The following is a 23,955-nucleotide window of genomic DNA, read 5'->3' as shown; positions in this document are numbered from 1 at the left end:
TTTCAGTTAGTTGGCAAGACCAACAAGAACACGGAGGAGAGGGAATCGGCTGGAGGGAGGGGGCGGCGGATCGAATGTTTCTAGATTTAATCTCAGTCTTGTTGCCTTAACAACTTGATGTGGATTTCAAAGAGATGGCCTTTTTTTTTTTTTTTTCCTTAATAATCCTTTTGGAAGTCAGAGTTGTCATAACAATAGCACTGAAAATAGCCAACCCTAACTGTCAAACGGCTCTTGGTGCTGATTTTTCTTTTCCTGAAAGGCCGGGAGAACTTTTGGATTAAGATCCAAGAAGGGAACAAAGAAGAGGGAATTTGAGCTAAATGCCGGACTCTTGTGACCACATGTGTAATCGAACTCCGAGCCTGGAGCATGGAGCTAGATCACCATCGTTCTCCTTGCTCAGTCTGTTCCCTCAGCAGCACGATGGGCCAGACCTGGGCGCGTGTTTCATTTCTCTGTCAAGCAAAAGATTGAACTATATGGAAGTTTGTGTGTTTTTTCTTAAAAATACATATTTAGTCTTGGCGTTTCCCAGCCACTGGCCTCTGGGCCAATGTGATTAATTCTCGGAGAGCGACTTGCCCATGTCACTCCTCCCAGCTGTCGCAGTCTCTCCTTTTGCTTTTCCTCTCTCTCTTTTCTCTGCTCCCATGGTTTTTTAAAATTAATTTTTTTTTTTTTTTGCATTTTAGGGCCACACCCCCAGCATATGGAAATTCCCAGGCTAGGGGTTGAATCAGAGCTGCAGCTGCTGTCCTACGCCACAGCCACAGCAACGCAGGATCTGAGCTGCATCTGCAAACTACACCACAGTTCACAGCAACACCGGATCCTTAACCCACTCAGCAGAGCCAGGGATCGAACCCATGTCCTCATGGATACTCATCGGATTTGTTACTGCTAAGCCACCGTGGGAACTCCTCCCGCAATCTTCAGTAAGGAATTTATATGGTAACAAGAGGGCAAGTATGACTTGTTCTGTAATTTGCTGCCCTAGATTATAAATGCTCCACCATCTTTCTCCCCCTTCTTCCCTATTATGTGCTCTGTCTTAGTCAGATCCGGCTGCTCTAACAAAACGCCACAGCCTGGGTAGCTTGTAAACAGCAGAAACTGACTGCTCATAGTTCTGGAGGCTGAGCGTCTGAGATCAGGGTGCCAGCATGGTTGGATGAGGCTCTCCTCTGGTCTTGGACTTCTCGTGGTGCCTTCGCACAGCAGAAGGTCAAAGGCATCTCCCCCGAGCCTCTTGGGTACAAGCACTAGAGCTCCACCCTCATGACCTCATCACTCCCCCCCCCAAGACCCCACCTCCTAATACCATTACACAGAGGTTAGGGTTTCAACTGAAGCATGTGGGGGCAGGTGGCAACAGACCTTCAGACAACAGCGGCTCTGTCAAGGCTGAGGGACTAGTAATTGACCGGGGTGTCTGCAGAGTGTGCTCAGCAACAGGGCGTGCTTGAGCGGATTCCTTCCGCAGGGCAAGGGAGTCTTTTGTGGTGAACGTCGCCCAGGGAAACAGGGATGGAACGTACTCTGTCCTGCCTTTGACCTTCAACCAGTGTTGACTTGGATCCCTGTTCCGGGCTATTAAGTCAAATGGCTGGGGCGTGGAAAACCTTTTGTGCAGCTTGAACCAGGAAGGATGGAAGAGTATGTCCCACGGGGCTGTGGGCAATGCCTCTGGGGAGTCGGGGGTGGAGTAGGGGGGTGCCTGATGCCAAGAGCCGGCTCCTCGGAAGTGTAAGCAGAGCTCAGCTTCCGAGTCTTCCAAACTGTGGGTTCTGACATTGGTGCAGATTGTGAATATAAAGCGAAAACTCATGCAATTAAGAAGCCCTCATGAATCGTCCCTGTTTCTTAGATTCCTCCGGGGAGCCATGGTGGGTCATTTCATTTTTCTTACGCGACTTTTAAAGATTCTTGGGGAAGGAAAAAAGAAATTGTTTTCTTGGTTGCTTCCCACTGGGACACCTTTTTACAGAGAAAAGTGAGAAGTGGGACATAAGCTCTAAAGCTGCCCAGGAGGGGTTGCGTTCACAGAGTCAGTGCCGACAGAATTGATCTAATCGTAACTCTTCCAAAAACGGGAAAGCAAGCACAAATGCAAGTAGAAATTTTCTGCACTTATTCAAATGCATGGTTATCTTGAAGGATTAGGTTGGATGCTGCTATGTGATAGCAATTATCAGCATTTCTGGTTTCCATATGGCCAATGGGGAATGGTGCGCTAATGAATTTTAGGTTGGCGTCGAAGAGGAAAACATGCTTTTTTTTCAGTCAGTTTTCTTTTTGTTTTCGACGTTTTTTTTGGTTTGTTTGTTTTTGGTGTTTATTGAAATATAAGAAAATATCATTAGCAAATATTTGTTTTGAATTCCGTTGTTTCCTGCTCTGCTATGCAATGTGACATTTGCTGTTGCTCTATGGTTTTGGATTTGCAAGGCTGGCACTCCGACCTACGTACGTGGCCTGTAATTAAGATGGGCGGACTGCCAGTGGGTGATGGTGTCTTACAGCTCAGCGATAGAAATGTTAGCAAGGAGAAAACGGGAGTGTTTTCAGTTAGATCTTGCTTTTACATGGCAGCATCCTCTCCTCCTGTAATCTCTCCAATGCCCTCTGCTGACAAAGCTTAGCATCATGTCATCTGGCGAGGAGAAACTATTTAAGGGGCCCATAGCCATTTCCCCAGAGCAGGTAATGAAGTATGAATTTAGAGCTAAGAGGCAATCAATTGATAACAGGCATACCTATTGTGGCGGACGGCTGCCTATCAGTATTTCAGAATTATGTGGCCATCTGTTATGTTTAGACCCATAACGTCCATTAGATGCTTTTCATGGAAAAACGGTGAGCATGAGTTTTAGGTAACTAAGATTTATTTTGTTCTAGGGAGAGAATAGTGGTTTCCTCCACTCCTAGCAAGGAACAACATAAAACTTTAAAGTAGCATGCTCTATTTGTCTCCGTCTTTCCTTACTCTTTGGTAGAAGAGAAGAGGAGAGGACGGAAACGAACGGTGTTGAACCATTTCTGTGTGCCAGGTGCTCTGTGTACCTAATTACCTGAAACCTTCAAAACTGCCCCATGAAAGAGGTCGGTCGTGTGTCATTTGATAGATCAGCAAATAAGATGGGAGCCATTTGCATGCATAAGAAGTTTATACAAGTTTGGGAAGTTTGCAAATTATGATGATGACTTGACCAGCCCACAGTTTCCAGTTCAGTACATTCAGGATAAGGCCCAGGAATGTGCAGGAATGTACATTTTAAACAAACACCCAGGAGATTCTGGTGCAGGTGGTCCAAGGGCCACAGTGTCAGAAACACTTACTTCGATAACTTGTTCAAGGTCAAAGAGTTCAGGGGCAGGCTTCGGAGTGAATGGATTATTGTCTCTAGTCAAGTCCATCTGTTTTTGTTTTTGTTTTTGTTTTTCTGCCATATCAAACTGTGCATTAGCAGTGAGACCACGAGAACAATTGCTGGGCTCAAATTAGTTGGTTTCAGGTCCACCTTAGAACGACGCACAGTCATCCCTCCATATCCACGGGGACTGGTTTGAGGACCCCCACGGATACCAACCTCTGTGGGTACCAGCCTCTGGGGATACTCAAGCCCCTTACACTTGGCCCTCAGTACCCAATAATCACAGGTTCTGCAGATCAAAAACTGACCGTGGAAGGGAAAGAATTGGCAAATGAACAAGCAGCTGCTTAAAAATGAGCCCAGAGCGAGCAGACCCTGCTTTAGGAACAGCGTTTTATTGGAACAGCCCTGGGTAAGCTAGTTCCCTCCTGTGAACATACCCTAAGTTCCTTCTTTTACTCTCCGCTCATTGATTGGACTCTCTGAGTCACTTTAGGAAAATCAGTCAATAATCAGTGGGCAATCTCCTTCTTTTCTAGGAAGTTGAGGGCAGTGGATTATAGACTACACTAGCAAATTAAACAATTACGTAATGAGCATAGTCAGTAATAAACATTGCTGAGGCCATTGGTTTTCAAAGAAATTTGTTACTTTCTAAGTTAATTGTCAAATGCTAATAGATAACGCTTATTTTCTTAAGAGATTCCAAATGAGATAATTTTAGATGTTTTCTTGTTGAGCGATGCATCATGCAGTATTGGGATGAGAGAATGGAATGAAGCTGTGTTTTGGGTTGGGCAAGCATGTCTAATTTTAGAGCATTTGGAGATTAATGCATTATTAAATAGATGCAGTCCATGTGTGGGTGACTCACGTAGTCTTGGTTCTGCCCTTGGTGTGCAAATGTGACATTCGAAAACACTTTACTCAAGTTATTGAGAATCCTTTTCTACAAAAATGGAAATTGAGCGTCTAAGGGCAAAGCAAGATTTCTGTGTCAATCAAATAAATGGACCTGAATAAAACTTTGTATTAGGATTCTGACATCCCTGGCACATAGAGACTGATTTTTGTTTATCTTCCCTTGATGAAGATCTCTACTGGAGAGGACTGTGGTCTGTGGATGGGTGGAATGACTCAATTTCATAAAGTTCTCCTCAAATTAAGCCATAAACGCAAGGCAATCTTTTAACCTGATAAATCGATTGTAAGCATCATGGGGGAAAAAAAATCGAAGTAAGAATGGCCAGGATACGAGTTCCCGTCACGGCACAGTGGTTAACGAATCCGACTAGGAACCATGAGGTTGTGGGTTTGGTCCTTGCCCTTGCTCAGTGGGTTAACGATCCGGCGTTGCCGTGAGCTGTGGTGTAGGTTGCAGATGCGGCTCAGATCCTGCGTTGCTGTGGCTCTGGCATAGGCCGGTGGCTGCAGCTCTGATTCAACCCCTAGCCTGGGAACCTCCATATGCCGTGGGAGCGGCCCAAGAAATAGCAAAAAAAAGACAAAAAAAAAAAAAAAAAAAAAAAGAATGGCCAGGATCATTAAAAGACAGAAAGAGATATGGAGTTCCCATCGTGGTACAGCGGAATGGAATCCGACTAGGAACCGCAAGGTTGCGGGTTCAATTCCTGGCTTTGTTCAGTGGTTTAAGGATCCGGTGTTGTGGTGAGCTGCAGATGCGGCTCGGATCTGATGTTGCTCTGGCTGTGGCATAGGCCAGCAACTGTAGCTCTGATTGGACCCCTGGCCTGGGAACCTCCACAGGCTGTGGGTGTGGCCCTAAGAGCAAAAAAAAAAAAAAAAAAAAAACAAAACAAAGACAGAGACAGAAAAATGGATAAATCAAACGGAATTAGGAAGTCCTACATCCGTACTTAACAGTGCAAATATATACAGGACATGGAAGGAGAAAATAGGGACTATAGAGCTAATGGATCCTCTTGATAATTATCTGGTGAAAAAATAGATTCCCATCCTATGTATTATATACACAGAATTCTACGGAATGATCAAAATTCAGATGTTAAAGAAAAGGGAATTAAATGCATTAGAAAAATACATAAAACTTTTAAACTTTGTTTATTTATTTATTTTTTGCAGGGCCACACCTGCAGCATATGGGGGTTCCCAGGCGAGGGGGTCTAATCAGAGCTACAGCTGCTGGTCTACACCACAGCCACAGCAGTGCCAGATCCTTAACCCACTGAGAGAGGCCAGGGATTGAACCCGAAACCGCATGGTTCCTAGTTGGGTTGGTTTCCACTCGCCACCAGGGGAACTCCAATTTTTAAAATTTAAATAGGGAAATCCTTCCTAAGAATGGATAAAACTGGAAAGGAAAGACTGATAAAGTCAAACCAATAGGAAAACTAACAACCCAACAGGAAAACGGGCAACAGAGGTGAAAAGACAATTCACAGTAAAGGCAATAGAAATAATTCTCATACAAACAAAAAGGCATTCAACCTTATTTATAATAAGGGAAATAGCAATTAAAACTCTAATGCCGCATCATTATATTGTTACCTATGACGTCAATAACAGCTGCATTGGCTGGAAAGTAGAGAAGCAGACTGTTTCCACATGGCTGGTGGGAATACAATACGAGTGCAGTCTCTGCGGAGTTTCAAGATGCCAATCAGAATGTAAAATGCTGGAGTTCCCGTCGTGGCTCAGTGGTTAACAAATTCAACTAGGAACCATGAGGTTGCAGGTTCAATCCCTGGCCTCGCTCAGTGGGTTAAGGATCCGGCATTGCTGTGAACTGTGGTGTAGGTGGCAGAGGCAGCTCTGATTCGACCCCTAGCCTGGAAACTTCCATATGCTGCAGGTGTGGTCCCAAAAAGAAAAAAAAAAAAAATGTTTTCTTAAAGAGTAAGAAAGCCGGACAAGAGAGAGTGGGAAAATGGAGAAAATGAAAATAATCCGAAAGTCCATTGCTGAAACCCAAATACCACCATTAAGAGTTTGGCAAGTGTACTATCAGACTCCCTGCTCTGCACGGAAAACACAGACGTAGATGCCGTGTATACAGACAGACTTTTTTTTTTTTTTTCCTCTAAATCCCACCCTCGGCACATGGAAGTTCCCAGGCCAGGGATTCAATCAGAGCCACAGCTGGGACCTACGCTGCAGCTGCGTCAACACTGAATCCTTAACCGGATGGGCCACAACGGGAACTCCAAGACCGACTCATGTTAGGATATTGCAGTTTCCTCAATGCATCAGTCACATACATCATGAATTAGAGGCTGTGCCATTAGCTTTAATAAATGCATGGTGTTTTATCACGCAGGTAAACTAAACCTTGCTCCCCAATGTTTGCTACTATAAACAAGGCTGTAAGGTAATATTTTTCTCTTTTTTTTTTGTCTTTTTGCCTTTCCTACTGCCACTCCCGCAGCATATGGAGGTTCCCAGGCTAGGGGTCTAATCAGAGCTGTAGCTGCCGGCCGACGCCAGAGCCACAGCAACGCGGGATCTGAGCTGCGTCTGCAACTTACACCACAGCTCACGGCAACGCCGGATCCTTAACCCACTGAGCAAGGCCAGGGATCAAACCCGCAACCTCGTAGTTCCTAGTTGGATTCGTTAACCACTGAGCCACGATGGGAACTTCTGTAAGGTAACATTTTAACATAACTATACACTTGTCATATTATTTCTAAAGGACTGACTCCTATAAACGGAATTGCTGAATCGCTCGTAGCTTCTCTGAATGAACTTGGAGAAAGAAACTTGAACTTGCGGTCCTGTTATAGATACCGCTATTAAAAAGGTTAGCCTGTCTTTTCTAAATACTTCTCCTTACTTAGTAGTTTCTGCAGCTTTATTTAAACACTCACATTTTCATTACAGTTTTTCTTACTTTGTCTCTGTCCTGACACTTCTACGATTTTTCCTTTGCCTAGCATTTATCTTCCAGAAAAAAGATAACAACAGTTACTTTGGACTTTGTTTTATCATAATTTTTCTTTTTAAAGGAATTTCCATTTGTTGTGTCTGGTTTTTCTTGGTGGAGACAGCAGAGGTCTACAGAGCAGCTTAGCGAAGCCATCTGTGTGTACGGAAAAGCAGAGACAATTAAAACCTGTTGACAACTTTGGGCAAAGCTGCGGGCCTCATGTTCTGTAATTTATGTGAAAAGCTGAAGAACAATCAGTTCAAGCTGGTTCTTCAAAGAGGCACACTCTGTAACGTGCTTTTGGCAGTTCAGCATCTTTGCACCAGCAAAGGGTATCTGAGTCCAATGAATTCTGGGATGTGCAGTCGGAGCTGGTGAACCGGGCGCGTGAAAACAAACACACACTTTGCCACCAAGGGAAGATGGGAACTGCTGCTGCTTTTTCCGGGCTTCATTTAACTCCATGTCTGACTACTAGACAAGCGTGTGCCTTGTATCTCCATCCCACATGCTGAGTGTGTGTTTCTATCAGGAGGACAAAGACCCCTTTCCAGTATTTGCCATGGGACATGCTAGTGGGGTTAGGGACCCACAGGTGACAAGAATGTTTGGGATGGCAGGGGTGTGTGGAAAGGACTTTGCCTTCTGCCACTTGGGCTTGTGTTTAAATTTCAGCTCCGCTGTCTGCAAGCTGGACCACCTCAATTTATTCTCTGTTTCTTACGTTTTGAAGTCAGGAAACCATACCTGGCTTACAGTCTTGATATGATGGTTGAAGTTATGCATAAGATGGTCAATATCTTTCCGTCTGTCCTTTCTCATCTCCTTGCTACCTTTCGTGTAGGTTCCTATCCCCATCCTTCCATTGAAATGGCTCTGCTCAGGTCATGGTGCCAGCTCTGTTCCTAGGTCACTGTCGTTGTCTTGGGTAGCTTCTCAGGAACATAACCAATCCCACTTTCCGGAAATGTTTCTTCTTTGGCTTCCAAGAACTACACTTTGAGCATTTCCTTCTCCCTCTGCAGACACATCTTCTAAGTCTCTGGTGTCTTATCTTCTTCCTCCCCCCCAATCGAAAGTTGCAAGATGGAATTCCCGTGGTGGCGCAGTGGTTACCGAATCCGACTAGGAACCACGAGGTTGTGGGTTTGGTCCCTAGCCTTGCTTAGTGGGTTAAGGATCCGGCATTGCCGTGAGCTGTGGTGTAGGTCACAGACAAGGCTCAGATCCCGCATTGCTGTGGCTCTGGCGTAGGCTGGTAGCTACAGCTCTGATTCGACCCCTAGCCTGGGAACCTCCATATGCCGCAGGAGCAGCCCTAGAAAAGGCAAAAAGCCAAAAAAAAAAAAAAAAAAAAAAAAAAAGAAAGAAAGCTGCAAGTTGATGGTACTGAGTTTCTGTACTGGATCCTCTTCTTCTACACCCATTGCTGGCAGTCCCATTCGTATCCATGACATCAATTATCGTCTGTATATTGGAGTGCCCACTACGCAGTTTATCCCAGATGGTCCCCAGATATTAATGCTTGGGTACCACATGTTGGTGAAGAAAAAGTAGAGACCACATCCATCATGGATCCCTACTTCACTAGCCCAGTCTCAGCTCCTTTTTCTTTATAAGGGTCTCAGAGAGCCAGCAGGCCTCCTTGAGGGAGGGTCCAGTCCAGCCTGGTCCTATATTGGGTTTGCGGCCTTGGTGAAAACTGCTTGTTGAGCAGAGGCTGAATTTGGTGAGTTGGATGTAAAGTGTGGAGCAGCTCTACTGCGACCCCTAGTGACTGCATAGACCTTGTCCTGATGGCAGTGACTCTTTGAGGGTGGGTTTCTTACTTCCTAGGGTTCCTATCAAGAAAAGGGTCTCCCATCCAAACTGGGCAAAGCCTGCAGGATTAAAAACCATTCCATTTGCCTGCCCAGGTACTTCAGCAGGGCACCAGGGACAAAAGAGTAGAAGGAGACCTGGCATTTATGACTTCATATCATAAGATGACATCTAATGCCCAGAGCAGCTGGATACTGAAGTGTCTTTGATGACAGTGGGGCCACACAGATACACAGAGCCATTTGAGTCTTCCCTTGGGAGGAAAGGAGGCCATCAGGAATGTGGTGGCAATAGAGCCTTCCATGGAAGATGGAGCTACATGGAGGGGGGTGTTGCCTGTGCTGAGCAAGTTGACTGGCAGGTGGGTCCAGGTCATGATGCCAGGGGTGCTGCCATGGGTGCTGACGAGATCCCACTTCCAGCAGACCTTGGAGTGAAGGCAGCTGCCTATGGCAATGCTCCTTAAAGAGACAATATGACCCTTCTCTACTGAGCCTTAAGTCTTGAAGTGTCAGGGATTGGCTCACCTGCACACCCACTGTCTAGCCTGGTCGTATGATACCTAGGTTGAGATAGATTGCAGGTTCGTAGTCCCCTGCGTGGTAGTCATCAATGTCATTTACCAGACATTTCCAGCTCTCCACCTGCAGGCATATGTTATGATTATGCTTTCTGGCATCTTCTGGTTGAGTAGAGCCGTGTGACTAGTCTGGACCAATGACTGGTGAGCAGGCATGATGTGGGTCACTTCTAGGCCAGAGCATGTTGCTGCTGGTCCTAGGTTGTCCACAGCTCTCTCTTCCCTGTGGAAGGTAGCGACAAGTTTAGTAAAGTGCTTGCTCTGTTGTTGTGGGTACTTGAGAGACTGCCATGAGCAGAGGCCTCTGTGGACCCATAATAGACAAAGAGAAAGCAAAATAGAACCTTTGCTCTCACAAGCCATGGGCATTGTTCCCATAATTTGTTACCACAGCAGAACTTAGCTTATCCTGACTAATACATCCTCTTCCCACCCAGGCACATACTCTGTTGAATAACAAAGGCAGCTTTCTTTTAAAAGACATTTAAAACACAAAGGACTTATTATACCCCTGTAATAAGACAGTGAGGTCCACACTTATCTAACTAAAAGGGGAACCAATCAAGATATTCTTCACCAAACAGGGAAAGATCTGCATTCAGACGATTTTCTCTTGGTCCCAGGCCCCTGAAGTTACTATCAACTTTTCCCAACAAAGAAAAGAAAAGTCTCTGATAAGAAATGCACCTTGTCCCCAGCCCAGAACTTTTATGGGCTTTGGACACATCTTTTTCTGCCCGCTAGGTGTTAAATCATTGCTTTCACCCCCACACCTGCTCCTCCGACCGCCTGGTGTATCTCAGGGAATGTTTCTATGACCACCCAATTGCATCAGCCCCAACCCCTTGGTCTGTCTCTGCCCTCACAATAAACCTTCTGCCCAGATCTGTGGTTTCGCCCTCCTTGTGTTCCCACGACTCCACTGTGGACCCACCACAATTATTTCTTTCCTAGAGCAATATAAGCCTTCTCATGGGTCTCCTAGGCTCAAGCCTCTCCTCTTTCCTCCCCATGCTTCGCATCACAGCCCGAGTGCTATTTCTACAAGCAGATCTGATCAAAATCCTCCCTGTCGAATGCCCTTTCATAGTTCCCACTGCTCTGAGAAGAAAGACCAACCTTTAAAATGTCTACAGATCTCTGCCTCGGTTCCCGCTTCCCTTTCTGGCTCACCTTTAACTTATGCTCCAAGTTCAACCGCGCTGAAGGTAATTGAAAGTGTCATACTTTAAAAAATTCTCTTGGCTTTGTTCCCTCCCGCTGGAACACTCCTCTCCTCTCCTTTCTGGCTTAATAATCCTACTCATTTATTTATCCTTATCTTAGATCTTACTTCCTCTGGGGAGCCTTCTTTGACACACCCAGGCAAGAACAGGTGGCCTCTGTGGATTCCTTTCATAACCTGTTCCAGTGCTTATTGCTCTCTAACTCTGCCATAATTGCCTGGTCCTGCTGACTGCCCTCCTTGAAATAATACGCACCAAGTGTTTACATCTATGTCATTTAATCCTCCTAACAGCCCCTTGAGATAAATAACATTTCCATTTCAGAACAAGGATGCTGAGGAACAGAGGAGTAAGGTAAGTGGTTGAAAAGTCAATCAACTAGTTAATGGTGATGCGGGATTTTGAATCCATCTGTGTCTGCCTCCCAAGTTCTTTGGCTGAACCACTGAGCTATCCTACATAATGCAGGGTTTGCAGGGGGTCTGTCTATTCCCAGGGTTCAGCATACTGCCTGCCACGTAGCAGGTGCTCAGTAATAAGTGAATAAAAGAAAGGAACAATGAAAAGGTACCTGGCAAGCTGTGGCTCATAGCAAAAACTAGCTATGGCTTTTCTACAGCCCTTATGCACAACAAAACAGAAAAAAAGGGAAGGAAAATCGAGTAGTATCAGCTTGGTTTCTAGAGAGAATATTAGGAAACCTAGCAGGAAGCAGGAAGTGGAATCCTCACTGCTTTTGAAAGGGGGAGGCAGTTTTCCACAGAGCAGAGCTTCCTGAGCTCCATGTCCTGTTCTTGGCAATTCAGGGTCTCACTCGATTTTAAGAAACGGCTGTGTCACAAAAGAACCTTCCCAGCTTCAGCACCAGTTGCCAGGAGGCTGCATGTTCACCTATCTTTCCTTTAGGACAACAGGCTATTAAAAAGTTCCTCTCCTGAAACAAAAGAAAGTCAGCACTGAGGGGGAAAGAAAAGGTTTCCAGTAAGTTCAATACCCACTTGCTTTTCGCCACTATTTAAATATTAAAAAAAAAAAAACCCTACCTTTTTTTTTTTAAGTCAGAATTTATGGCTGGTAGGGTTTTTGCTACGTTTGAATTTATACCATGGTTGAAGTGTTTTAGAGTGTGTTTTTTTAAAATTGTATTGGGGTAGAGTTGATGGACAGTGTTGCATGAGCTTCGGGTTTCCGGCAAAGTGAAACAGTTTTATATACACATATATTCATTCTTTTTTCCCTTATGGGTTATTACAGAATATGCAGCAGGCCTCTCTGTGCTATATGGTAGGTCCTTGGTAGTCATCTATTTTATATATAGTACGTGTAGAGGGAGTTTCAAAATGATAAATTAAAGACCTCATCCGAGTAACACATGCACGGGTCAAATAAAATCAAATGCAGGATTTGAAAAGCTGGACTCGTTTGCCACGCCTCTCCTCACCCCAGTCCCACTGTACAGAGGGACTCACTCTTATCTGGCTCTTTTTTTTTTGCTTTTCCGGCAGACAAATGCCAGTTCTTCTAAATGTTATGCTTATCGGTGCTGTGTTTCTAAACACACGTATTACTCGATTTCTTTATTCATCACTTTGAGCGCAATGGCCACTTGCCAGGTTTCTGAGGTTCAATGTCCTCTGAAACATCTTTCTCTAGCTGCGGATGTGCCATCTCATGGGTCCCCCTTCCCCCAGGTAGAAGCCTAAACTCATTCTCCAGTGCCCCTTCTAGAAAGGAGCAATTTTGTGGCATAGACTCTGCTAACCAGATACACTCGATGGCTTGGGCTGTGGGCTGAGACTGCAGAAGGGAGTGGAGGGTGGCCGGGTGTGACAGGAGTCTCCTAGCTCCTGGGAGCAGCTGCAACTTACCTCCTTCCATCCTGGACTGAGTGTCCTTGGGAGGGGCGGCGGGGTAGGGTGGGGCATTTCCAGAGAGCAGCCTGTACAGAACCTCTCCCTGCATGCAAAGAGCTAACCTTATAGCTTTTCCTTCTCTATGGGTTTAGTGCCAGGACCCCTGTGCCGCTCCTGCAGTGTAACTGGGCTCAGAATCGCACAGAACCTGAACCACTTCCCTGAGCCCCAAGGGGATTCTCTGAGCTACCCGGTCCCCTACAAGGAATTGATTTCCTCTTGAAACTAGCCGTCCTGAGTCCTGCCATTTGCAAAAAGGACCACTGGTCCTTTTGATCAAGTTATTGAGCAGCGCCATGGGAGACGAGCATCTATCTTACTGCTATGCACGGCCTACCTCCTTTTCTCCCTCCCTTTCAATTTTGGGCGATTATATCTCTGTTTTTGTTTTTGTTTTTTTTGGCCACACCCGTGGCACGTGGAAGTTCCCAGGTCAGGAATCAAACCTGTGCCACAGCAGCTACGCCAGCCGCTGGTGACAGCACTGGATCCTTAGCCCACTGACCCACAAGGGAATTCCTATATTTTAATTTTTAATTTTTCTGCTGGTTATCTTTGTAACATACATATTGGTAATAAATCACTTTATTTTTTTATTTTTATTTTTTTTCTTTTTAGGGCTGCACCCGCAGCATATGGAGGTTCCCAGATGAGGGGTCTCACCGGAGCTGCAGCCACCGGCCTACACCACAGCCACAGCAATGCCAGATCCGAGCCTCATCTGCGACCTACTGACAGCTCACGGCGACGCCAGACGCCAGATCTTAACCCACTGAGTGAGGCCAGGGATTGAACCCGCAACCTCATGGTTCCTAGTCAGATTCATTTCCGCTGCACCACAACAGGAACTCCAAATCTCTTTATTATTCCATAAGCTTTCTCTACCACTGCTTTATTGAGATACAATTGACTTACTACCCTGTGTAAGATTAAGATCTACAACTTGCTGATTTTTTTTTTTTTTGGTCTTTTTTGGGGTTGCACCCTCAGCATAAGGAGGTTCCCAGGCTAGGGGTCCAATCAGAGCCATAGCTGTGGGCCTACACCACAACCATAGTCCGAGCCGTGTCTGCAACCTATACCATAGCTCGTGGCAACACCAGATCCTTTAACCCACTGAGCAAGGCCAGGCATCAAACCTGCGTCCTCAAGGATACTAGTCAGATTTGTTTCTGCTGAGCTATGACGGGAACGCCTCCCATGCTGATTTGATACCCTTACATATCGCAAAATGGTAACTACTATAATATCATGTTACATAATTACCATTTCTTTTAGTGGGGAGAATATTTCAGATCTGCTCTCTTAGCAACTTTCAAATAAACAATACAGTATTACTAACTGTAACACCATGCTGTCCCCACAACTTACTCATCTTCTAAGTGAACGTTTGCACCCTTTGACCAGTAGGTCCCCCACCCCAGCCACTGCCGCCCCCCCGCCATCCATCCTACCTCTTGGTTCCGCGCTTAGAGGACCACAGCCACCCTTGATCATTTATCACCCTCGACCTTCCTATCTTCTGTCAGCCGTAGCTGTGTTTTTACTTTGTCCAAATGGATAGTATTTCAATTCTATTCTACAATCGTAATTAAATCTGCTGCGCTGTGTCTCTCCGTAGATTCTAAAACTGGAAAACTGACAAGCAGCATTGACATTATTAAGACTATATAAATGTTGACTCCAGAGACAGGGAAACAGCTAATGACTACCTTGCTTGCTCTGGAGGTCTCATGTCATGCTTCCTGGGCACGTGAAACAGAATGGTCCTGGCTCCAAGGTCATATGGCTTTTTCTGTTCTTACACCTTATCAGTCATTCAAAACCCAAATCATGTTTTTCTTGTCCTCTATTTTGGACCCTGACCAATTTTTTTTTGTTTGTTTATGTTTATCAGGTGCTTTTAAGTGCAATTCCTTTTTCTTATTTAAACGATCACCTTAGGTCTCCACCATAACATCAAATGAGTCCCTTTATCCCCCATGGTTCCCACAATAAGGTCCCTCCCAGAAAGCTCTACTCTGGACCTGCTGTTTTCCAGACCTTCTGAACATTCATCCTCCTGGGGCTTCTCTTCCGTGATCTCCTGGATTAAAGACTGGTCTTGCGGAAGTTCCAATGTGACGCCATGGGCTAAGGATCCGGGGTTGCTGCAGCTATGGCACAGGTCATGACTGTGGCCCAGGTTTGATCCCTGGCCTGGGAAATTCCAAATGCCACAGGTGCAGCCAAAAAATAAAAAAATAAAAAAGACCAGTCCCAGCTTCCACGTCCTCTTTTTGGTCTCCTTGCTGGTTTTACTGAAATATACTCAGAAGACTTCCTCAGACAAGGTAGTATATAAATTGGACTCTTGTACATCTGGAAATATTTTTATTTTATTCTCATACTGCATTACTAGTTTGCCTGGGTATAGAATTATGGGTTCAAAGTGTTTTTTTTTTTTTCCTCTTAGAATTTTTAAAACCTCGATTTATCATCTTCTGAATCTCATGTGACTAATGAAAAGTCGGTTGGTTCCTTAAATTTTCCTTTGGAAGCTTTTAAGATGTTTTATCTCTATGATTGGTATTCTGAAATTTCAAAAGGATATGCTGCTAGCTGAGTAGTTATTTTCATTCAACCTGCTTAGTAGTAAATAGACTTAGCAAATGTAAGAATACACCTTTCTTCAATTTGAGGAAATATTATTATTCCTCCTTGACAAAAAATATCCCATCAGTATTCTTTGTTCCCTTCCTCTGAAAATTTTTTTTCCCAAGCCCATGGCCAAGTTCCTGGTCCATGATGAAACCCACACCACAGCAGTAATCCGAGCCACAACAGTGACAATGGCAGATCCTTAACCCACTGAGCTACCAGCAACCTCCTCTCTGCAGTGTCCCTTAGCTAATTGGTGGATGTCTGTGGCTTCTGCCTTTTAATCTTCTATAAATCTTATCTTATCCTCAAGTTTGCTATTTCTTTACCATTTACTTTAAACATTAGGGGAGTTTGTGGGCTTTATATTTCATCCTTTTTATTGAATTTTTTTTTCTTTTCTTTTTTCTTTCTTTTTTTTTTTTTTTACGGCCACACCCACAGCATATAGAAGTTCCCAGGCCAAGGGTAAAATCGGAGCTGCAGCCGCCAGCCTACGCCACAGCCACAGCAATGCCGGATCCGAGCTGAGTCTGTGATCTAGACCACAGCTCACGGCAATGCCAGATCCTTAACTCACTGAGCAAGGCCAGGGATCGAACCCACATCCTCATGGATACTAGTCAGGTTTGATTCCACTGAGCCACAATGGGAACTCCCTGAATTTCATGTTAGGTATTACTTTTTAATTTGTAAGAATTTTTGGAGTTCCCTTGATTGCTCAGTGGTTAACAAATCCAACTAGGAACCTCCATATGCCGTGGGAGCGGTCCTAGAAAAAGGCAAAAAGACAAAAAAAGAAAAAAAAAAATCCTGTTCTCTAGCTGTTCCCTTTTCAGTTGAACCAATCTTTATGAAATCAGTATCTTCTCAAATATCTTTGAAATTATTCATTAAGCACTTAAAAAATCCCTTCTAGTTCTTGAATTATTTCTGTCCCCGTGAGTTTGTACACTTGACCTTTCTCGTTCTTTTTGGTGATTATCCTCAAATGACGGGTGATGGTGTTTGCGCATCCTGTTTACGCAAGTGAGGAGGAGTGACGTAATAACTGACCAGTAATTGGTCTCTTCTGTGTCTGAGTTGATACCTTTTAGATCGGCCTCTCTTCTGAATCAGAAGGCAGACAAGGAAATCCTTGCATATAAATGCACAGGACTAACGAACGGGCTGGTTTGGCTTTGGGATGGGTATGTGGGAACCAGCCTTGGGCTGGACATTCAGCTTCATCTCTTCCTACCAAACACAGAACAAGGAGAGCTCTGTTTTGAGACCAACACACACACTAAAACAGAGCCCTCTTTTTTGTTTGTTTGTTTGTCTTTTTGCCTTTGCTAGGGCCACTCCCGTGGCATATGGAGGTTCCCAGGCTAAGGGTCGAATCGTCTGCAACCTACACCACAGCTCATGGCAACACCAGATCCCTAACCCACTGAGCAAGGCCAGGGATCGAACCCGCAACCTCATGGTTCCTAGTCGGATTCATTAACCACTGAGCCACGACGGGAACTCCAAAACAGAGCCCTCTTGAGCCAGTTCTTTTTTTTCTTTCTCTCCCTGAGGTAAAATCCTGGTTGCTCTACATGGAAGGGGGCCATTCACCCAGCCCCTAGATACTCAGCACATTCTGTGAGGGTGACACACAGCCAGTCCCCTGAAGTCACCACATTGACACTGGGGTTTTGGCTTCCTCGTCTCTGTTTCATCCACTAACACGTTTCTATCTGCTTTCATATTCCAGACGTGTTTTGAACTTTTTCATCTATGAAAGACCTTCCTTCGCAGTTTCTTCACGGCCACGGATTTCTCTCTTTTTGCATCCCAGCACGGTCATTTTCGGGGACTCTCTGGCAAGGAGGGCAGCACTCTCATGTGCCCAAGCCATCACCTTGCACCAGACACTTCCCCACCCCAGGGTGGTGTTTTGAAAAAGAATTTCATGGCTGAAAGTCCTCCTCTCTCGTGTATATTCCTTCTGCTTGACATGGTATTTCTGGAGGTAAGAAAAGGATCTTGTTTAGAAAGAAAAAGGAAGGAAGGAGGCAGCGAAGAAGGAAGAAAGAAAGCATTACAAGGAAGTGAGCAAATGAAAGAAATTGAGACAAAACCCAGCAGTGCAAACCCTCTCTTAAACATGCTTGATAAGCAGTTAAAAAGAGCCTACATTCAATGAGATTAACCTACATTATTAATCTCATTGGAAGACCTTGGTCTCACCAACCACCACACCATGTGCCACAAATACTAGTAAATGAGCAACTTCCAACAGAAACTTGGTCCTTCACTCATGTGGCAGGTGTTCCTGCCAGCAGGGTCTCTGGGACCCAGAAGACACGTGCTCCAGAGGGTCTGTAGGCCACATGGACACATCAGTCCAGGGTGATATCAAGCTTCTACTTGATTGCAAGGCTTAGAACACTGATATTGCAAGTGTAAGGCTCAGTTTTAAAAAGTGTACCATCTCTTTTACTTATTCTCTTTCCACGAATATAGTTCTGACCCTAAAACTATTTTAATGAGGATGCATAAAATGGAAGCTTGGTTGCTACCGCATCCTTCCTCCTTCCTAGGGCTGCAAGAAGAATTGCGGCGCTCAGAGTATGAGAAGCCAGTCTACCCCATCACGAATGCTGAGGCCTTCAAAGATCTCTACTGCGGGTATGTGTCCAGAGAGGAAAGGCAGATCTGTTTCCCTCTGAGGTGTAGTTCTCTCTGGCGCCTTGCATTGGAGGTTTACGGGGCCTCCCTTTCTTGAGAGACCTGTAAACCTTCCATCTCTCCCCAAACCCTCTCTCTTTCTCTCTTTTTTTAAAGACCACACCCAGACCATAGGGAGGCTCCCAGGCTAGGGGTTGAATTGGAGCTACAGCCACCTGTCTACACCAGAGCCACAGCAATGCCAGAACTGAGCCATGTCTGCAACCTACACCACAGCTCACGGGAACACTGGATCCTTAACTCACCGAGTGAGGCCAGGGATTGAACCCGTGTCCTCATGGATGATAGTAGGGTTCATTACCACTGAGCCACGATGGGAATTTCTGAAACACTTTCTCTATTGAGCTTTTTTGGTATAATCTCAATTGGTTGAGGCTTTAGGAAATAAGAGCTAAGCCCATGGATCATTTGTCTTCTGCCTTTCCTTGAGGCCACATACCCAGAAGAGACTATCAGCTTGACTAGAGGGAGGGGAGTGGGTGGGAGTAGGAGATGCAGGGCGCAAAGAGGGAAAATATCAGAAAAAAAATCAGGTAATGTTTCAAAAATACCTTCAGGCTGTAGTCTGTCCATCGAAACATAAACATTTACCAAGTGGATTCTGGGGAGGAATTCAAAATGGCGCCAGCCCCGAATGGGTTGGGAAGTTTAGGGAGATAAACAAGGGAGATTTTTTTTCTGAAGACAGATCTAGAGAATTTCAGACCCAATTCCTTGAATCATTAGAGGACAAGATGAAAATGGCCCCCGTTGCAGTGGATTGGTCACCGGTCATGTCCCCTTTCACAAAGGGCTCTGTCCAAGTTGTGTTACACAAGATTCATGAGGATTCCTAAGTGCACGACGGATGTTTCCAGAGACTACTTTGAAGGTGTAGAATGGTCGTGTTACGTGGAAATTTCTCCAATTGTAACAGGGAAGGGCAAAAGTCCATGGTTACAAAAAATCAGTGCTTTGATGCCACAGCCACAGGATGGCTGATTTCTCACAAGATCCCAAGGAACTCTCCATTTGAAGGCAGGGAGCCAGTGTGGTCCCATTTGGTTGGCTCCAGCAACATTTAATCAAGCCAGTTCTGAAACCAAGCAGGTGGAGCTGTTAGGCTCCATAAATTGAGCAGGTACAGAAAAGAGCTTCTGCATCATGGTTCAGGACTTCAACAGCCAGGTTCAGCTCCCCTTCTAAGTATTGATGAGGAGTTGGCTGGGTACCCTAAGGACCAGAAAGTCACCTGACAGCTGCATGGCCAGCTTCCTTCAGCCTTCTGAACGCACAGACTGGGTCCTCTGCTTGTTCATGGCTCCACATGGCCATCAGCCTCAAGCTCCCTGACTTGGTCTGGGTTCCTGGTAGTAACTGACCCAATCTCTCAGGGTACTGAATCCAGTTCCTACAGGAGAGAATCTGACCAAGGTTGAGTCTTGTCCTTTATTGTCCACAGAGCTGCTTCCTGGATGATGCGCTTATTGGTAAAAACACAGTGGTCTGGTCACATCCCTTAGTCAAAGCTGTCGGTGTGGGTAGATTATTTTATAAGAGCGTGAAGGCAACGAGGCAGTACCCAGCCTGTTCAGTGCTCTGTTCATCCACAGCTGATCCTTCGCGGTATTAGCGTGGGTCCTAGAGCTGTTATAATTTTTCTCGGTGCATCCTACCTCTGACATAGAGATACTCAACACGTTTGATTTCTGACCCCAGATGTGGTCCCATGTTCCGTGATGAACAGAAACTTATCTTTCAGAATGACTTTAGGGAGTTCTCAATAGCTAAGGAACCCCTGCAGGGCACCAGTGCTGCTGGAGTTTGCTTCAACAAATTCAGGGGTAGGTGGTCACACACGTGCCTGATCCGAAAATAAATGGAGCGCTTTTATTTGTCACGGGCTTGTTTAAGGTCCACGTTAACTGCTTTTTCCAAAGGCACCGATCACAGGACCACTTTATCGCCTGGTGGAGAAGGGTGTTCCAGAGCCTGGGGTCGCACCACGATGGATGTGGCTTCTGTAAGGTGTAGTGGTTATCAGCTCCTATTTCTACAGGCTGGGACACATCGGTAACACAGGCCACCACCATTTTCTCTGTGCTATTTTAGCTGCTGCCATTTTTTTTGCATTTTAGCACCAGAGCTGTTCTTAGCCAGCAAGTGCCAGATGGCACTGAGGTATCACGTTTGTACCATTCCAGAGCAATGTCATGCACAGAAGAGAGCCAGAAGCTGATAGACGAAGATGCTCTTGCTGTTTTTATAGAAGTCAAGATCTCCTACTTCCACCAGCAGGGCGTTCCTTTGATGGTGGGCTTGGGGCTCACGATCTCTTTGGAATTTTATTCTGGGCATAATTCTGTCCTTAAGATCTATCTTCAGACATGGTTCTCTAGAGCCTTCTCCTTCGTAGAGTTTCCCTTTAATTCTTCCAGCTTTGGATAACCCTCCCCCTCTCCCTCCAAGGGACGTTAGCATCCCTGGTCTGCATCCCTTGACACTTATCATTTGCTATTTTTAGCTATCTTTTACAAAAAGTATCTACAGGGATCTTCAAGGCTCAGTGCTAACTCACTCAACTAGTATCCATGAGGACTTGGGTTTGATCCCTGGCCTCGATCAGTGGGTTAAGGATCCGGCATTGCCGTTAGCTCTGGTGTAGGTTGCGTACATGGCTCAGATCTGGTGGGGCCGTGGCTGTGGTGTAGGCTGCAGCTACAGCTCCAATTCGACCCCTAGCCTGGGAACTTCCATATGCTGAGGGTGCGGCCATAAAAAGACAAAAAAAAAAAAGAAAATGTATCTACTTACCTTCCCCACCAGCTGATAAGATCCTTCTAGTTGACAACTAAATATTTTGCTTCTTTTTCTCTCTGTTGGGGCCTCCGTGGTGGTTTTCACTTAATTGATACCTAATTAATATATGTTGATTGAGAGACCACTGTTTTGGGGTTTTCTGTATTCAAATTAGAAGAACAGAGTCCTGTAGCATGTGATAAAGTCAGGAATTAAACAGTGATGTTTAGAGAGTTCCCGCTGTGGCTCAGTGGGTTAAGAATTCTATTGTAGTGGCTCAGGATACTGCAGAGGCATGGGTTCAATTCCTGACCTGGTGCAGTGGGTTAAGGGATCTGGCATTGCTGACGCTATGGCAGAGGTCACAGCTGGGGCTCAGATTCAATTTCTGGCCCAGGAAAGAAATTTCCATATGCCATGGGTGTGGCCTTAAAAATAAGATAAAATAAGATAGAATAAAATAATAAAATAAAATAAAATAATATAAAATAAAATAAAATAAATCGCAAAGCGTAGCCAAAATCATAAAGAGGGCAACTAAGGTATCTCAGGGCAGATTTTTCCAGAAAATTGCTTTAGCTACTCAGTAATTCAGCCGGGTCACCGACAAAGTGGCCAGGAAATTATTTTTTACACCTCATTCCAAAGTGTGCTTGTGAATGTGGCTCAAACCCAATGATTTCAATTGTCTATGGATGGATTCAGTACAAGTAGAATCTTGTCTGAAACGTTTGACTCCTGTGTCCATCTTTCTGGTTGGGTACCAGAGCCGTATGTGGGAACACCAGAGCTGATGCTCAGGACAGTAGGTTTGGAAAATGTTTTCCTAGGACAGGTGTTCTCAGGGTGCGGCCCCCAGGTCAGCAGCCTTGCTATCACTTGGGAGCTTGTGAGAACTGCCAATCCTGGAGTCAGACTACCAATCTGATACTCTGGGAGTGGGCCAGCCACTGTTTTATATGTATATAATGTCCATACCTGCAGCATATGTAAGTTCCCAGGCTAGGGGTTAAATTGGAACTACAGTTGGACAATGCCACAGCCATGGCAACACCAGATCTAAACTGCATCTGCAACCCATGCCACACCTTGCAGCAATGCTGGATTTTTTTTTTTTTTTTGTCTTTTTAGGGCTGCATCTGCTGCATATGGAAATTCCCAGGCTAGGGGTTGGATTGAAACTGCAGCTGCTGGCCTACACCACAGCCACAGCAGTGAGGAATACAAGCTTCGTCTATGAGCTACACCACAGCTCACAGCAACGCCGGATCCTTAACCCACTGAGCAGGGCCAGGGATCGAACTCAGGTCCTCATGGATACTAGCTGCATTCCTTACTGCTGAGCCACGATGGGAACTCCCAATGCCAGATTCTTAACCTACTGAGCAAGGCCAGGGACCAAACCTGCATCCTCATGGATACTAGTCAGGTTCTTAACCCACTGAGCCACAATGCGAACTCCATGTTTTGTGCTCTTGAAGATTCTGAAACATGCAAAAATGTGAGGATTAAAGTTTTAGGGACTTCTTGTGATTATAATCTAATATTTCTAGAGGACCTAACCTATTTGTATGAAAATTAGTCTGCTTGTTTAAATGTGACACTGGGAGTTCCCATGTGGCATAGAAGGTTAAGGACCCAGCATTGGCGCTGCAGTGACTTGGGTCACTGCTATGGTGAGGGCTCGATCCCTTCCCTGGGAACTTCCGCATGCCACAGGCACAACCAAGGGAAAAAAATATGGGACACTGCTGACCATGTGCCATTTGTTTGTTTACCAAAGTTTTACTAAGGGGCTCCTATTTGCCAGGTACTAAGCTAGGTGCTGGAAATAAAAAGATAACAAAGATAGGATTTCTGCCCCTAGGATGTTGTAGACCCAGGGGGGTGTGCTCCTAGAAATAAATAATTGTGATTCCGTGTGTTGACTGCTATAAAATATGCCTGTAAAAGGTTAATTCTATTGTGAGAGATGTGGTTCTGGGAACCAGTTCTGAACGCCGAGATGTACTTACATTTCTATCTGTAGACGTCAGATGGGTGTTGAAATGTCCACTTGCGACTTTCTAACCCACTAAGCTAGTTTGAAGAATGAAACTTGGACACCCCCGCTTCCCAGACTGGCCAGTCCTCTCCACGTGAAGACGGCGGGTTCCAGCCAGAGGGTGGCCGAGTTTGAAGAGGCAGTACTTCCCTGGACAGAAGTCTGACCAAGGCCAGCCTCCCCCAGATGAGGTAAAGCAAAGTCCAGGAGAGGGAAGTCCCGGGAAAGCATGAGGCTTTTGCATTAACTCTGTCCACTGGGAAGGATGGGCTCTTGAATGTTCTGGCACCGTTTACGCCATATTCTTTTATGATACACCTCTTGGGAGCCCTGAGCCAGGAGGGAAAGAGATATGGAATTATGCCCCCGGGTCACTCCCTCCTGAGAATGAAGTGGACGTTATCTCTCCCAGAAGGGACTGAGGGGTTAAGCACCTTCCACCAGAAGCCAGGGGTCTACAGGCAGATGAACAGAAGGGAGGGAGGTTTCAGAGGGAGGGCCTTGTACATGCAAAGGTCCTGGGGCCTAAAGTAACATGGACTGTTTGTAGAAGCGTGGGGCACGGAATTTGGTTGTTTTATTTGTGTTCTTCTTTTCAGTTATGGTCAGGAGACTAAATTTAATTTTAACATCTTAGAGAGCACTTCTTGGGAGTTCCCGTCGTGGTGCAGCAGAAATGAAGCTGATCAGCATCCACGAGGACTCATGTTCGAACCCTGGCTTCACTCAGTAGGTTGAGGATCTGGCACTGCTGTAAGCTGTGGTATAGGTTGCCGATGCAGCTCAGATCCCACGTTGCTGTGGCTGTGGTGTCGGCTGGCAGCTGTAGCTCTGATTCAACCCCTAGCCTGGGAACCTCCATATGCCACAGGTACAGCCCTAAAAACCAAAAAAATAAAAATAAAATAAAATAAAAAATAAATAAATTAATTAAAAAAAACCTTTGTTTTA

General features: G+C 45.3%; 1 long non-coding RNA gene across 1 annotated transcript; it reads left to right on the top strand.

The window, feature by feature from the left end:
- Nucleotides 1–741: 741 nt before the first annotated feature.
- LOC146401155 (uncharacterized) lies at nt 742–22,798 on the top strand. Its single transcript, XR_014809539.1, has 3 exons — nt 742–938; nt 17,206–20,746; nt 22,268–22,798. It is a non-coding gene; the product is annotated as an uncharacterized LOC146401155 (long non-coding RNA).
- Nucleotides 22,799–23,955: the final 1,157 nt, after the last annotated feature.

This window comes from Sus scrofa, chromosome 7 (assembly GCF_054392235.1).
Source record: "Sus scrofa isolate SSC_HxYL_T2T_F1_AM1 chromosome 7, Sscrofa_HxYL_maternal_Yorkshire_Landrace_v2.0, whole genome shotgun sequence".
NCBI lineage: Eukaryota > Metazoa > Chordata > Mammalia > Artiodactyla > Suidae > Sus > Sus scrofa.
This window is presented reverse-complemented; position numbering and strand designations above follow the sequence as displayed.